At 36.3% G+C, this 18,173-nt stretch overlaps 1 long non-coding RNA gene across 1 annotated transcript; it reads left to right on the top strand.

Moving 5' to 3' along the window:
• The first annotated feature begins 3,658 nt into the window (after positions 1-3,658).
• Positions 3,659-4,098, top strand: LOC145011991 (uncharacterized). Its single transcript, XR_013664345.1, has 2 exons — positions 3,659-3,875; positions 3,998-4,098. It is a non-coding gene; the product is annotated as an uncharacterized LOC145011991 (long non-coding RNA).
• The last annotated feature ends 14,075 nt before the right edge of the window (positions 4,099-18,173 follow it).

Raw genomic sequence — 18,173 nt, 5'->3', positions numbered from 1 at the left:
TGATAAATTTGAGGTGGTTTTTAGACATCGAAACATTTTTTTGTTATTGTGGGGTTTAGTGGCATATTTATAGTTGATGTATGCTTGGGAACCATTTCTGAAAGGGGGAAATTTGGATTGTTTTTTTTTACCCTTTTGGGATGTATGCAAGAGCAAGATTTAATAATGTGATATGTTTGGTTTGAGGGTGTTCTGGTTGTTGATTTTGGTAGGTTTGATGGAATTGGATTATGGAATTGGTTTGACCATCTTAAATCTCAGATTCTTCCCATTTTTACTTTTATTATCATCATATTTGATGATTGGTTTTGGGGTTTTATATAAAAACAACATATTTATCATGATCTGGAATAAAATATCGATTACCTCTCTCACTTTTCAGTGAGTAAGAGGGAATAGTTTTATTACTTTTATAATTATAGCATATTAGCATTGTAGTTTCAAATTAACATATTTTCAAGTAAATATGTTATAAAAAAAAAACAATAATCTCCTAATACTTTAGCAGCAACAAATAAAACTTCATTATAATAATACAACTAAATATACAGTGGACCCAAAAAAGTGAGATCAGGTCACAAAACATAAACATAAAACTAATCGGTTTTAATAGTCACAAAAATAATATCATGACTTTTATGAGCATTGAGATCCAAGACATTGTTTTTTTTTCCCAAAATTTTACATAAAATGTTAGGTTTATATTAAATCATTAATAGGTATTACATACCATGATTTAAGGGAGAATTCGTATATGCTATTATTAAACGTTAAAATATCATATTTGCTCGGTCTAAAATCTAAATATCGTATTTGCCCTTCTTAATATTTTAAAATATCAAATTTACCCACATCTATTTTTTTTAATGATTTTTATTATTTTATAATTCTTTTTATAATCTTAGATCATTATAATTGACAATACACACTAAATGGACAATAATGCCCTTACCTCTAAATGCTAGGATATATCATAATTCACACGTGAGGATTTACCATTGCATGCTTCCCCCTTCCTCAAGATCACATCGCAAGTAATTGGCACTTTACAAAGTATCAGAAATCTTTACAGAAGCTTTGAGGCTAGTTTTAACTCACGTCCTTCTACAAAAGGGTTTAACTCTAAACCCTATTACAAGCTTGTATTAGGTGTTGTTTGTTTTTTCGAAGCGAAAATTCATGAAGTCTGCAGACCACCTCTGCAATCCTCTGTAGCAGAAGAGGTGGAACAAACGGCTGCAGCCTATAATAAGAAGCATTTTTGTTTTTTAACATCTGCAGACTGCTGCGGTAAACTAAAATTTAAATAATCTAATTTTATAAGCTGAAATAATTCTCAACATTGAAATTTAATAATTCTAGTCTTAAAACATTGAAATAATAATAACAATAACATGTAAAAAACAAAAATATAAAACTTTTTTTTTAATAAAACGGTAAAAAAAATTAAAAAAAAAAAACAAATTAAAAAAATCGTGGAAATTATAAAAATAAATTGTATCACATCCATATATAAAAATTTAAGAAAATCAAAGTTAAAAATAAAAAAAAAATAAAAAAAAAAGAAATTAAAAAAAAAAGTTATACAAAAATTCTTAAAAAAACACTTAGAAAAAATGAAAGCTGAAGAGGTTAGAAGAGGCAAGTCAAGTGCTGCGCCACGCAGCACACGCGCAGAGGTTTTGTAGTCTGAAGTCTTCCAAAAAACAAACTACTGCGAGAGGGAAAGTGCTGCGCGTGTGCTGCGTCATGCAGCAATAAGTGGTTTGAAGAAGTTTTTATAGAAAAACAAACAGCACCTTACATAGCTTTATTCATGTATTATTAATTTACTTTCTCCATTACTACAGATGAAAATGGTGATGGATGTTGGTGATTTAATCACCAAATATATTTTAGTGTAATAGATTTAACAAGTGTTTCAAGTATAGTGATTTAGTTATAATACAAGTTAGGAGGTGTGGGAGTACACATTTGTATTTACTAAACATTGTTAGTACCGAACTTTGATCTACTGTGTCAAGTCGGGGGTCCCGTTGTGTGGATAAATTCTTTAAGGATGCAAATTCAAGGATTAATTCGTATTTTCTGAAAGTTGAAAACTGTTCTCGTTTTATCCATTGTGTGGATAAGTCCGAGAAAAAATACGACTTCGTTGAAACACAGAAAACTGAAAGGACGCTTTCTTCTTCATTCTCTCTCAAATTGATTATGTGTTTTGTGCCTAAAATCAGAATCATTTCTTCAGGAATTATCCTAGTTTGGATTTCGTGATACCTAAGGCAATTAGGGTCAAAATATCAAACAAGGAAAGTGTATCACACGATTCCTGTTTGTGATCCAGATTTCCTATAACCCAATTTCGAAATTCCCCAAGAATGGATACCGTTGTTTATGTTTCCCTTTTTGCCACTGCGGTTTTCAATTCTTATTTACCCCGGTGTATTTGTTTGAGAAGAGTAACATGGAAGTTTCACAAATTCAATTCAACTTCTGGATTTTCTTCTTGAATGCTCTTTGTGCTTTAACATTAAACTTGTCAAATATATTAGTAGTGTAACAGGTATCCTGAAAGATTGAATACTGATTGCTCTTTCAACTGTAACATTTACAGAATCTGCTATCACTCAGCTCAATATTATGGTTCAGCCATTGGTATGCAAAATGTAATTATTAACTTTTTAATATTATTATTACTAAAATTTAAAATCTGAACTAAAAAGATTCATTAAAATTTGTTTCTACTTTGTAGCACTTTATGGTGCGGTGAAAAAAAAAAAAAAAAAGGTCAAAATGTCATTATTGACTTTTTAATATCATCATCAGGAGTTGTTGAAAAAAAAAAAAAAAAAAAAAAAAAAAAAAAAAAAACTTCCAATAACCTTCAGAAAAACAGATGAAGTTTGCCACAACAATTCAAGGGAATAAACAAGGTTTTGCTCAACATCATCATCGATTAATTTAGAAGTAAGAGCCTTATTGTCCTTTTGATATAATTTTTCATTTATAAGTATTATTGCTTAACGAAACTGATCACTTTTTATAAACTTGGGATTAATATAAGCCCCTAAGACTTATTATTATTCATTGACATGCCAACTTGTGGAAGAAAAGTATCCACACATCTATTGGACTCATTGCTTCCACTTGATGCTTGAATACATATTCCAGTTGCCCTGCCTTAAAAAACACTTGAAAAGGAAATTACAGTGAACATTTTGACAATTTAGATTCAGACTTGTTATTGGGAAGAAAAAAAAAATGTATTTTCTCTTTCAGAACAATCCTCAATATATACAAGCTAATTATCAGCCTAATTTACAGATTTCTAGGGCAGGATATTTTACCATCATAAATAATGTTGAGTTGACTATAACAATTTTAAATTCGTCTATTCATTAGGCAATTTGTTTCTACCCATGCAGGATGAAATACCAATTTTATTTACTCGTTATAAAATATTATGAAGTTTTCTAGAATTTCCGGTCAGCAACGACGATTCAGAGTCCACGTGTTCATTTGACTTCAAAAAGTTCCGGTCAAAGTCACACGTATGCGGCTGCCTTTTCTCATCTGAAAGAAACTTCAACCTTTCTTCTTCTTCCCGATATCTGCATCTATTTAGTATTTATACACAAACTCATTCCAAAAACTCTCATTCATCCATTCCTTCTTTTCCTTTCTCTAACTCCCTTCTGTTTTACTTTTACATCTTCTTTATTAATTAAATATTATTATTCTCATTCTTCTATTTTAATCCAAAATGATGAGATTAGATGTTCTACCAGTTATCGGTTTCATGGTTATGGCGATTCTTCAACTTACTCAAGCCCAAAACTTTGCTCCTTCACCAACTCCAAATCCTTCAAATGATGGTGGGTTTAGTTTAATTTCCTTTTTTTTTCTTAGATAATTAATTATTATATGCTGATTTTTTTTATTATAATGTTTTAATTTGTGAAAGAAAATACTTATGCTATATGGTAATTAAATGCAGGGGCAGCAATTGATCAAGGGATAGCTTATGTGCTTCTACTCGTAGCATTGGCAATCACATATCTTGTACATTAATAGTAATAATACATTTATTTTTATTCATATTAGTTAAAATTCTTTTATTATTATGATCCATGGTTTATGATTGATGAATGTTGCTTTGATTTTTAAAGGTATTGTGAGATGTGAGAATCGATAACTTTGTGTATTTGTAGACTAAAGAAGTTTTAACTACTTACACAAGCTCAATTGAACAAAAGTATAAAAATATTAAATGAGCATTAACAATAGTTTATTACAAAGTTGTAGAGTTTTTGTTATATGATAGAATGGGATGTTTGAACTTGTACATGAATTTAAATATATTAACAAATTTAAAAATAGATGTTATATTTAATTATTTATAATTCATTTAGGGAGGTTTGGTTTGTAAGGCCCGTAGCTTTATTGATTCGAGGAAGCCCATTTTGAATTGTTTCCAAAAACACTCAAATGGGCCAACAACCTTATCATATAGCCCACAACGTCGTTAACATAAAAAATCAAGGAATAAAATTTGATATTATCTTGAGGAATTGATTTCACTATTTTAATAATAAAGATTTGTCTAAAAAAACCATCACCTTAAAAATGAAACCAAAAACCATATATTAGTTTTGGTTTGGTCTAAATATGGATATTTTATCAATTATCACCAAACCCAAATCTTCAAACCTTTGGTTGGAAAAAGTTCATATATATATATATATATATATATATATATATATATATATATATATATATATATATATATATATATATATATATATATATATATATATATATATATATATATATAGAGAGAGAGAGAGAGAGAGAAAAAAAAAGTTCAATAGAGAACCATAATTATTGATTCTTCAAGGAATCAAATCTTTTTTTTAATGTCTAGAGCTTATTATTTATCGAAAAAAAAAATCTAAAAATATCTAAATTCATATATTAACATTATGAATGTGAAAAATAGTTTTCGGATTCACCGTGTGAATCCAGATTCACGTTGTGAATTTTCAAAAATTCACATTGTGAATTTGACGTAAAAAAAATTGAATTTGATATCATTGGAAAAAGGATAAAAAGTTATGAGTTTCTGTATTTTTAGTTATTTTTATAAAAAATAAGCTCTAAAAGTTGAAAAAAAGATTGGTTCCTTGGTTAATTATAGTTATTTATTGAACCTTACCCTATATATATATATATATATATATATATATATATATATATATATATATATATATATATATTAACCTGTTGAGGGTCCGAGTTTGTGGTGGGTAAAATTTGTAAATTTTTAGTTGTTGTAAAAAAATTATTACACATTCAATCAGTAACTCCATCGTTGGAGAGTTAAATTGTGAATTATTGTGTTGCATAAGTATATCTTTGACTATTTTTTCTAGATTTCATTTTTGTGGAGCATAGGATGCTTACAAGGGCTTATGTCAATCGTTTAAGTGCTTTTTTGCTAACTTTAACAGAAATGGGCTCCCCATAAAAGCACATCAAATTGATCTTATATGGGTTCAAGCATATTCAAACAATAAAGTGTCCATTCCAATAATGAACAAGTACTAATAAAAGAATTTCACATCAAAGGGTTTCAAAGTCTAAATGAGAGGTTATTCAGTATAAATATAATTTTTTAAATCAAAAGCCTCCCTAGAAGGCTAGAACACAACTTTTGTCATTTATGAAATGTCTTTTGCACCGTATTTATCGTATTATCCAAATCAGTACTCTTAAAATGCACTTTTAGTAGTTAATTTATTTTGAAAATTTATAACTTTTTATAAGCATGATCGATTGTTAGTATGTTTTACATTAAAGCTTAAAGTGATCTTTGATATTAACTTCAATAAAAATTTTGATCACACTGTATTTTTGTCATGCTTTCCTATGTCAAATATAATATAGAGTAAATTACACAAATGATCCTTATGGTTTGGGGTAATTTATACTCTTTGTCTCTAATTTATTTTTTAACTCAGAATATCACTAATGTTTGTTTTTGTTACGAGTTTGGTCTCTACCGTTTGTTTTGTTACTCATTTGGTCCATGTCTTACCTAAAAATACTATTATTTAAATAGGGGAAAATGGTAGAGTATGTAAGATAAAGTGAGTGGGGTGGGGTTGTGGTGGGTGGGGTTGTGGGTGTGTTTATTTAAATAAAGTAAAAAATCAAGGGTAAAATAGTCTTTTTGGATAAGACAGGATCCAAATGCGTAACAAAAATAAATAGTAGGGACCTTTCAAGTTAAAAAAATAAGTTAGGGACCAAACGTACGAATTACCCCTAAACCATAGGGATCATTCGTGTAATTTACTCAATATATTGAGCTTTAATCATCGTTGCAAACTTTCAATTTATAACAGTTTGGTTTATCAGTTTATCTAAAAACCACAAACAGTAACATTCTGATGTCGATGGCAATCTAGTTTAATACATGATAAATGATCAAAACACTAGGGTATTATATGTAAATTGGAATAAAACTTCTAATTTCATTTGCAAAAAGATTTCTAAGGTTTGTATACTATTTAGTCTTACAAGTTGGGGAGTTGTATAACGTGGACTTTCCTTTTTTTAGCGTGGCAAATATTTATTCATTTATTGAGTGACTCATAAAACTTAGATTTCATTTTGACTTTACTACTTTCAATAGATATTTTGACTTTTCTTTACACCAAACTTCGTCAGCCTTCGACCCTTGTTATCTTCCTCATAGCCTTAAATTTCTTTGCCCCTTCTTATTTTCCCATTAATCTCTTCCTCATCCAAGAAATATTCAAATAGTCTTCTAATGTCATTTCCCCACCATACCACCACAATCTCCAAATTTCTTTCTATGTACAACTACATTGTTTGGCATTAGTAACTAAGGGAAAAAAAATCTTATATTTTTGGTTTTATTGACAAAAAATCCACCATTGATTTTTTATTTATTTATTTATTTATTTTATTTTTTTGCAATTCAACCACTAGAACCGGTTATTACTTGCAATTTAGTTTAATTTGCAGGTTACCTCAAATAATATTAGGCTTCAATGGTTAAATTGTAAACAAAATATCAATGCAGGTTTTTTTTTTTGTCAATAAGCTAAAATATAGATACTTTTTTTCAATGCAAAACAATTTTTAACCTCAAGTCTTAAATATTATAAGATTAAAAGGGTGTTTAGGATTTCCTTTTGAACCTCAAAATGATTTTTAGGCAAAATGACTTACTGACTTATAGTGATGAAAAAATGAGGTTTTAAAAATTATTTGGATTGACTTTCCCGAGAAAGTCAATAAATTTTTTTTTTTAATATTTGTCTTAACTTATACATGTTTTAAGAAGTATTTAATTTTTACAACCCAAAAAATTATAAGAAGTTTTGAAAAGTTAGAAATTCTGACTTATTGAAATCTCTTTTTTTTGTTGAAACACCTATAAATTATAATGTATTTTTTAAACAACCATTACAATTTGTTTGATTTTTAATATATAATAATCAAGAAATTATACTTCTATTTAATAAAATATAAAAATCGATTAAAATATAAAAGAGAAAATGTATTTTTAACCTAACGAAGTTGTCATGATTGTTTTAAAAGATCACTCAGTTATTATCTTTTATATATTAAGGGAATAAACTTTATTTTTATCTGTTATTTTTAACACTTAACCCATTATAGTAGGTTTTAGTGCTACATAAACACATATTTAATACACTAGGATCCTATGTGTATGCCTAGTCACACCCACATTTGCGATTCAAATACATTATAAACCAAACACACTTGCATATAGTGAGAAATCGCTTCAAGAATCGAGGAGGAACAACACGAAAACTCGTCAAATAGAAAAACCCAACTTAGGTTTTAGTATTGGAACCGTGTATTTGAAGGATAAAAAAATACCATGACTTCGTATCTTTCGTTATCATGACTCCTTGTTACAATACCTCCACCTCACCTCCTCCTCATGATTTTACCTGGCGATCCTATATTGCAAATCATAAAAATGGAATAACAGAGGATCACCATTCTTAACGATCCAACGACTTACATAAACTTACTGACGATGAAGCACCAACATGGCCTCTAGTCCGGTGGTCCGACAATTTAAAATAGAAAAATAAAGGGGGAAAGAAATTGAATAAGTTGAGACTTTCGATGAAGATCCAGACTTGATCCAACAAAATCTATTAGTTTTGAAGGGGCTTTTTGTTGGATCGCTGAGTGAGGTTACCTCTAGTGAAGTCGATGTTGGTGGTCGTCAGTAGTTTGGGGTTGCAAGGGGACGGAGACAATCACATAATCTCATTTTCTACCTCGATTTTCTTCTTCTCCTTATGCTTTTGTTTCCATTTCCGTAGCTTCTGACTAAAACCTGAAGCTGCATCCTAGAAATTTGTCTTCTTGTTCAACTACTGCTCTGCCGCAGTTCAAGTAAAGCTCCTGACGATGAAGCACTGGCATGGCCTCTGGTCCGGTGGCCCGACGATTCTCTTCTTTCAAAAAAGAAAAAGAATGGGGGAAATAAAGTGAATGTGTTGAGATTTTTGGTTACTTTCGATTGATTTTTAAGAGAAGATGGGTAGTTGGAGTTCACCGGATGAACACGCCTTGTTTGGAAGAAGAAGACCTAATTGTTCGATTGGGTGTCTAAGGGGTCGTTTGATAGTTGTTAACTGAGTTAGAGCTCAATGGGTTATAAGTTGACTGAATTAGAAGTTCTGACTAAGTCCACATGTGACTGAATTTATGTTGTTTGATTATTTTTCTGGCTGACTATGGTGAATGATGAAAAATGACTATATACCCTTATGACCACATATGACTGAGTTTATGTTGTTTGATTCTTTTTTCATTTGCTTGGAATTATGTTTAAGATCATAAGGAAGAATATGCAATCTTGATAATTAAAACCAATTTATAAAATATCTTTAAATAGTGGTTTCAAGAACTATTTCTATCGTACAACTAAAGGAGCATAACTATTTGTTCATGATAAACTTCTAAAAACGTAAATAATAAATAACCATAGTAGAAAAGAGCCCAACATAGTAGTAATTGTGAACTTGCAATCCTTATCTAATCTACTCCCATGACAAAGCGTATAATAAGAGAATGTAAACTAGCAATCTTGTTCTTTCTTCTACAGTTTCAACATCACCTGCACATTTAGAGAAAGAACATTTTCCACCTAGAAAGTACCGCTTGGAAATCTTCCCCCACAATACCTTCATGAGTAACAAAAACTCCTTTCAACATTTTATTACAATGTTTGTTGCATAATCAAAGAAATTGATTCAGTTTACATAAAAAAATATGTGTAAAAATATCATAAAATCAATCAATCTTCAAACTAAACAAAACCAAAATCGAAATTGATAGAAATTAGCAAGCAACATACTCGAAATTTGAAGGTACATAAGTAAGAAATAGGTATATAAATAAAATGAGCTTGAAGTTTTTCTAGGTAAATAAGCAAGAAACAGGTAAAACTTACTTCTAAATGGGAATTGAATCTGACAATAATGAGTAGACACATATGACATAACAAACATCCAAGAACCCAAAGTTATAATGTAAATAAAGAAAAGGGTGAGATTTTACCTTTGTTGCAACACCCGTAAAATTCAAGCCAATTTAAAACTTTTCAAAACATTTGAAACCAGCAGTTATTACCAATTTGTTTTCAAAATAGTCTAATATCAGAGTTTTCCCATAATCATAAATAAAGCATGAGGAGCTGTGTGATCAAGCCTTCGCCTTGCCACGATCCTCAACCAATCGGTTGGAATGCCAACATACTATGGATCCAATCATCCTCGGGATGGAATACCCCAGGACCACAACCAACATGTTGGAATGCTCACATACTATGAGTCCAATCATCCTCGGGATGGAACACTCACGACCCACAACCAACAGGTTTGAATGCCCAGGTCTATTGGCTTTCGCACAAAGCAAATAATCCTCAACTGCCAAAAAAATATGTGCATATATAACAGATAATCACATAACAGTCTATAGACAACGAACTGATCAAAGGGATCATACCACATAACACATAATACCATCCTATCTATCAGGATACCGATCTAACAGATCATACTAGCATATCACATAATACCATCCTATAACCAGGATACCGACCGAACCAAGTCACTAAGCATAAACATAACCTCATCCCAACTACCAGGATGCAAACCAATAAACATTTCATGTCATAACCGGATACAATCCATAAAGGGTCGGCCTTGGTGCCTTAGACCCTGTTGATATAGTGATGATAACTCGCCTCGCAAGTAGTGCTGAAATACTGTAAATTTATGACTTCTGTCTCACCGGGAATCTCAAATTATTACACAATAAATACTAAGTTAATACCCAAAATAACCTTCTTGACTAAATGTCAACACCATTCATTAAGTCCATTTTCTTTATTGGGCTAAGGCCCAAATACCCAGTCATTGACTTGAAAGTCCATATATAAAGCCCATTATCAGCCCAATTTACTAAATTGGGCCTAACTTCCTAATTGAGCCTAACCCTATGATCCACTATCACTACTGGGCCCAAAATATCTTATTTACAAATTCCAGCAAAGGCCCAATTCTATTTAGTCCATAAACAGCCCAAAATTCGAAGCCCATTTGTCAAAGGCCCAATAGAGGACGTACGCGGGGCGTACTCCTCTGGTATGCGGGGGGTACTCGTCCAGATGTTGACCACCATCGGGGTGGTTGATCCAGTACACTGGGCGTACTGGATTTACGTGGGGCGTACTCGACAGCTTTCCAAAACCTTATTAAGTGCTTAATGGCTTAAGCACTTAAGCCCAAACTTCAGATCCAGAGACCTAACATGACTAGGATCCATAAAGACATGAACTTTATCACTTTAGATGTCCATAAAGTTCTTAATGCTTTGTATTAATCAATTAAGACCTTATTTCTCCATGCATGGGACACATACAACTAATGGGACCTCATTTTTATCACTCAAGGTCCCTTCAAGAGTCTAGAAGGACAACCTTTTTCGTCCAAATCACATAATGCACCACCTTATGGATTTTGGGACAAGAAATGCTTCAATTAAAGTAAAATGGTAAGATCTATGCATATATGCATAAGGTTTGGAACTTTATACCTTCTGGAGCTTCTTGAGCACAAGCTAACTTCAAATGTACAAGTTTGATCTTCTTCTCCAACTCTCTGATGCAATACCTTCCTATTAAAGCACTCAATAACACACTAAATAAGCTTAAACACATAAAGGAAAGGCTAGGTTTGGGGAGGACGAATGTAATCTGTGGAGGCTGAGGTAAGGGAGGTTTTGATGCTCATAATGTTAATTATATAGGCCCCAAACCCTAAATATTAGGGTTTCACCCTGACATTAGTACGCGTAGCGTACACAACTAAGGTAGACCTTAGTACGCTTAGTGTACTCTTATGTACGTGCAGCGTACTCCCTCTTGGCCTAAGTTTGCAAACTTGGCCCTTAAACTTATCTTAGCTCTTCACTTCCAACCCCGAAGGACTATAAATGACAAGGAAATGATAGAAGAGGGTTCGGGAATACCTACCAAATCTCGGGATGTTACACTTCTCCCCCACTTAACTTAGTCTTCGTCCTCAAAGTCTGTTACGACAAAAACATCCAGGTAATGCTCCCGCATCTCGGACTTGGGCTCCCACGTCCACTCGGATCCCCTCCGATGCTCCCACTGTACCTTCACTAATGATATTTCCTTGTTCCGAAGAACCTTCATTTTCCTCTCTAGTATGGCCACAGGACTCTCTACGTAATTCAGGTGCTCATCGACCTGAATATCATCTAACGACACCACTGCCTCCTGATCTATAATGCACTTTCGCAACTGCAAAACGTGGAAAGTGTTGTGGATCCGGATAAGCTCCTCCAATAGCTCTAGCCTATATGCTACCTTGCCAACCCTGGCAACAATCCTGAACATTCCAATGTAGCGGGCACCTAATTTCCCCTCTTCCTAAAGCGATTCACACCCTTCCAGGGTGAGATTTTCTGGAGTACCATATCACCCACCTGGAACTTTAACTCAGAACGGCATCTGTCGGCGTAACTTTTCTGCCGACTCTAAGCGGTCTGCAGTCGCTACCTAATCTGCTGAATATTATAGACTACCTCCGTCCATTCCATCACCATGTATCTGACCTTACCCCAACAAACTAGGGTGCGACATCTCCGCCCATACAACAGCTCGAAAGGAGGGGCACCAATGCTGGAATGATAGTTGTTGTTGTAGGCAAACTCTGCAAGGGGTAGGCGGGAATCCCATCTCCCACTGTAGTTAATGACACACTCCCTCAACATATCCTCGAGGGTCTGAATGGTCCGCTCACTCTGGTCGTCGGTCTGTCAATGAAATGTTGTGCTAAAGTGCAGCCGCGTGCCCAGTTCCTCGTGGAACTTCTGCCAGAAACGGGAGGTAAATCTAACATCTCAGTCCGAAACAATGGAGATCGGAACCCCATGGCGAGCAACGATCTCGTGAACATACACGTCGGCCAACTGCTCGGCCGAAGGAATCTACCATATAGCCAAGAAATGGGCACTCTTGGTCAAACGATCTACGATGGCCCATATAGCATCAAACCCATTCGCCGTCCTCGGCAGTTTGGTAATGAAATTCGTCGTGATCTACTCCCATTTCCATATGGGAATCTCCAGGGGCTACAGCATACCATGCGGCCTCTGATGCTCGGCCTTAACCATACTACAGGTCAAGCACCTCTCGACATACCAAGTAATCTCTCGCTTCATACATGGCCACCAGTAACTCAAACTCAGGTATTTGTACATCTTGGTGTCCCCCGAGTGAATAGAGAAGTGATAATTATTAGCCTCCTCCATGACTGTCTGTCTGACCCCACCAGAAATTGGAACCCATACCGACCGCATCGGATCAATAATCCCCGGCTATCCTGCACAAATCGGGTTTTCTCACGATCCTCTCCAGCTTATAGTTCTCTGGTCGCATACCCTCAACCTGAGCATCTATGATCAAACTCACAAGCAGAGAATCCACCACTATCCTCATACATATCGTTGGGGTGGAAGACCCAACTGACTTGCGGCTCAAAGCATCCGCCACCACATTCACTTTACCAGGGTGGTAAAGGATCTCACAATCATAGTCCTTGACTACATCCAGCCACCTGCGTTGCCTCATGTTCAGGTTTGACTAATCCATGTTGTTTCTCAAGCTCTTGTGATTCGTGTATATGGTACAACGGACCCCATATAGGTAATATCTCCATATCTTGAGAGCGAACACCACTACTCCCAGCTCTAAATCATGCGTAGGGTATCTCGTGTCATGCGGTTTCAACTGTCGCGATGCGTAAGCTATCAGTCGTCCTCTCTACATGAGGACCGCCCCCAAGCCTGTGATGGATGCATCATAGAACACCACAAAATCCTTAACTCCCTCCGGGAGTGTAAAAAATGGAGCCTCACACAACCTCTGACAGATGGTCTCAAACGCCCTCTATTACTCAGGGCCCCACCGGAAATCTATCCCCTTCCTCGTCAGACGAGTGAGGGGTACTTCAATTTTGGTGAAATCCTGTATAAATCTCCGATAGTACCCTTCTATTCCCAGAAAACTCTTGATGTATGAAGGAGATCTCGGCACCTCCTACTGCATGACTACCTCAATTTTGGCCGGATCGACAAAAATCCCCTCCTGGTTAACGAGATGTGTGAGGAACTGGACCTCTCGTAACCAAAACTCACACTTCAAGAACTTAGCATACAGGTGTTCTCATCTCATAACTCCTAATAACTCCCTAAGGTGCTCCTCGTGCTGCTCTCGGGTCTTGGAATATACCAAGATATCATCAATAAACACTATGACTGAACGATCAAGCATCAGTTTGCAGACCTGATTCATCAGGTCCATGAATACTGATGGCGCATTAGTGAGCCCAAATGGCATCACCATGAACTTGTAATGACCATAACGAGTCCAGAACGTGGTCTTCTCCACGTTCTCCTCTCTGACCCGGACCTAATGATACCCCGACCTTAAATCTATCTTGGAGAACCAAGATGCACTTTGTAACTAATAAAAGAGATCATCTATCCTTGGGAGTGGATAACAGTTCTTCATCGTCAACTTGTTCAGCTCCCTATAATCAATGCACATCCGGTGTGAAACGTCCTTCTTACTGACGAAGAGGATCGGTGCTCCCCACGAAGAACTACTAGATCGAATTAACTGCTTTCCCAACAGTTCCTGCAGGTGTGATGACAACTCCTGCATCTCGGGTATCACCAACAGGTACGACGCCTTGGCGATAGGGGCCGCACCTGACACCAGGTCGATTCGAAACTCGACATGCCTCTCCGGAGGTATCCCTGGCAACTCCTCTGGAAACACATCAGCAAAATCCTTGACTACTGGAACCTTTGAAACTGAAATTTGATCCCTAGCTTATGTATCCACCACATACGCCAGATAACCTGCACACTCATGCTGAATATACTATCGAGCCCTGGCAGCTAAACAGAACCTGCTCCCACTCTGTTGCCCTCATTATATACAATCATTTCTCCCCCACTTGGGGTTCGAACTACCTATCGCTGACCCTCACAATCGATCATCGTATCGAATCGACTGAGCTAGTCCATGCCCACAATTACGCACACCTCCCCCATGAGAATCGGAATCAAGTCTATCGGAAAGGACACTCTGAAGATCTCCAACTCGCATCCTCGGTAAACTGAAGAAGCAGAAACTCCATGTCCGTTGGCGATAGAGACTCACAACAGACACTCTAGCTCACCTACTGGCATACTGAACTCCCTACTGAAAGTTTGAGATATAAACAACCGACTCGCCCCCGAGTCAAATAAAACCAATGCAGGAAAGGAGTTAACTAAAAATGTACCTAACCACAGGTACAATAGATAAGCATAAAATAGATATAATAAAAGAAACATAGGGTAGAAATATACCAGCAACTACGTCCGGTGCTGCCCTAGCCTCCTCGGCCGTAAGCTAGAAGGCACGCCCCTAAGCCTTCGGAGGTTCTGCCTTAACTGGCCTTTCATCCACAATCCTTAATGTAGTCAGCATTGGAGCTTGCGCTGGCTTGGCGACTAGAAGAGGAAATTGGGTCTTCATATGGACCACCTGCGCACAATGATAACAAAGTCTGACTCCGAAAGTCGTAGTCTGCTGCTTGCAATCACTGGACAGATGGCCCTAATTGTTACATCGGTGGTACCCACTCCCTGATCGGCACGTCCCTGAATGAGCCTTTTCATACTTCCCACAAGTGCGGCCTAGCTCTCCGCCAATCCTGGTATCAACGGTCTTAGATTGATTTGATGTCGGTTGCGACTGTGTTGGGGCCTGCTGTTGCTCCCTCAATTGCAGCTCGATCTCCAACTCACGCCGCCTCGTGGCATCTTGTAAATCCAGAAGAGTATCACATCGTTAGGTAGACACAAACTGTCAGATGTTAGTCTTGAGCATGCTCAGATAACGAGTCATCTGAGCCTGCTCGGAAGCAAACTCTGGGCAGAACATCACCCTCTCTGTGAACATACGGGTGATCTCCGTCACCAACTCCCCATCCTATCTCAAACTCAAAAACTCCCTAGTCAATCATTCCCTCTCAACCCGTGGAATGTATCGGGCGCGGAACATATCCATGAACTGCTCCCAAGTAACAACAAGTCTCTGATCATTAGTGTACGACCCTATCGTCAATCTCCACCAGTCCTTGGCCCCAGGTCTTAGCGGGTTCAGAGCACACCTGACCTTCTGTTCAGTAGGACACGACCAAGTAAAGAAACACCCATCCACATCAGAAACCCACCTCATAGCCTTGATGGGGTCCTGGGTCCCATCAAAAGTAGGGGGCTTCGTGTTATCGAAGTCCTTGTACTGGAAGCATCGACTAACTCCTATTCCTCCTCATGCCACTATTACAACCGATGCAGCTACAACGGAAGCCGTCTCCGCAAGGTTTGCGTATATGTCATCGAAGTACTTCATCATAGCGATCTTGATAGACCCAAACAACTCTATAATCTGACCGCAGACAATCTCGACCACCTCCTCGCGGATGATCTCCCTGACTCGATCCTCTGTCAACACTGGCCCCTCCTGGCTGATAACCTCAGGCATTGTTGGGGCCTCCTGATCGCCATGCCATGATCCAGATCCGGATCCAGTCACAAAATGCCTCGTAACCACCATACTAAAAATATAACAATAAGACATTAGAAAATCCACATAATAACTGGGAACCAACTCCTAACTAAACCCTAGGGGTTGTGACTTCCTTGCTACGCTTATGGGTCCCGTGCTTTATGTAGTATGGTCCTATACTACCTTCCACACCTACCCATATTTATCTCAAGTATCACCACAACACCCTAACAATATACATGCATATGGTGGTCGCTCAACCTCACTCCTAAAGGAAGGCTACCTGTCTCACAACTGACATATCGGTCTCACACAACCCACCCATTAATGAAACTTCCATCAACCCTGTAGCACTAGTTTATGCTAGTCATACATAACGATGGACCCTATATACTTTCGAATATCTGATCCTACCCTAAGCTCCTAATCAATAAAAACATAAGGCCAAATCAAACATTCTAAGGCTATAACATCATAATTATGTATGACGTGTTGCATACACTAAGCAACTACGGTAATGATGTCAATCTCATATAAAGGAAACCCTAGGCTAGCAGGCATCATGTAATCAGACAATTCTATCATGCAATTCCTGAAAATCCCTAGCCTAGTACTAGCATGTTGTTCTAACATATCACATAATCAAATAATTGGATGGTATTTTGGGGTCTACTTACTGGATCCAGCTGATCGTACACCCTGCATCCTCATTTACTTATCTTGAAAACCATTTAAAACCATTTTGAAAATCTTTCCTTGATTTGAGATTGTATTCACACGAATGTTCCTCCAATTCACTCAAACCAAGGCTCTGATACCAACTTGTAACACTCGAAAAATTCAAGCCAATTTAAAACTTTTCAAAACATTTATAACCAGCAGTTATTACAAATTTGTTTTCAAAATAGTCTAATATCATAGTTTTCCCATAATCATAAATAAAACATGAGGAGCTGTACGATCACGCATTCGCCTTCCCGTGATCCCCTGATGTAACTGAAACAATAAACTGAAACTATAAGCCCGAATGCTTAGAGAGTTCCCCCAAAATACCCGTACCCACGACAATACACATATAATCATAAACAACATACTATGGGTCCAGTCAACCATCGGGTTGGAATACGCCAGACCCTTAACCAATCGGTTGGAATGCCAACATACTATGAGTCCAATCATCATTGGGATGGAATACCCCAGGCCCACAACCAACAGGTTGGAATGCTCAAATACTATGATTCCAATCATACTCGGGATAGAATACTCACGACCCACAACCAACAGGTTGGAATGCCCAGGTCTATTGGCTTTCGCACAAAGCAAATAAGCCTCAACCGCCAAACAAACATGTGCACATATAACAGATAATCACATAAAAGTCTATAGACAACAAACTGATCAAATGGATCATACCATATAACACATAATATCATCCTATATATATATATATATATATATATATATATATATATATATATATATATATATATATATATCAGGATATCGATCTAACAGATCATACTAGCATATCACATAATACCATCCTATAACCAGGATATCGACTTAACCAAGTCACTAAGCATAAACATAACCTCATCCTAACTACCAGGATACAAACCAATAAACATATCATGCCATAACCAGATACAATCCATAAAGGGCCGACCTTGGTACCTTAGACCCTGTTGATATAGTGAGGATAACTCACCTCCCAAGTAGTGTTGAAATACTGTAAATCTCTTATTGTTGTCTCGTCGGGAATCCCAAACTATTACACAATAAACACTAAGTTAATACCCAAAATAACCTTCTTGACTAAAATTTCACACCATTCATTAAGTCCATTCTCTTTATTGGGCCAAGGCCCAAATACCCAGTCCTTGACTTGAAAGTCCATATATAAATCCCATTATCGGCCCAATTTACTAAATTGGGC

The sequence above is a fragment of the Lactuca saligna genome, chromosome 8, assembly GCF_052625555.1.
Source record: "Lactuca saligna cultivar CGN05327 chromosome 8, ASM5262555v1, whole genome shotgun sequence".
NCBI classification, from domain to species: Eukaryota; Viridiplantae; Streptophyta; class Magnoliopsida; order Asterales; family Asteraceae; genus Lactuca; species Lactuca saligna.
This window is presented reverse-complemented; position numbering and strand designations above follow the sequence as displayed.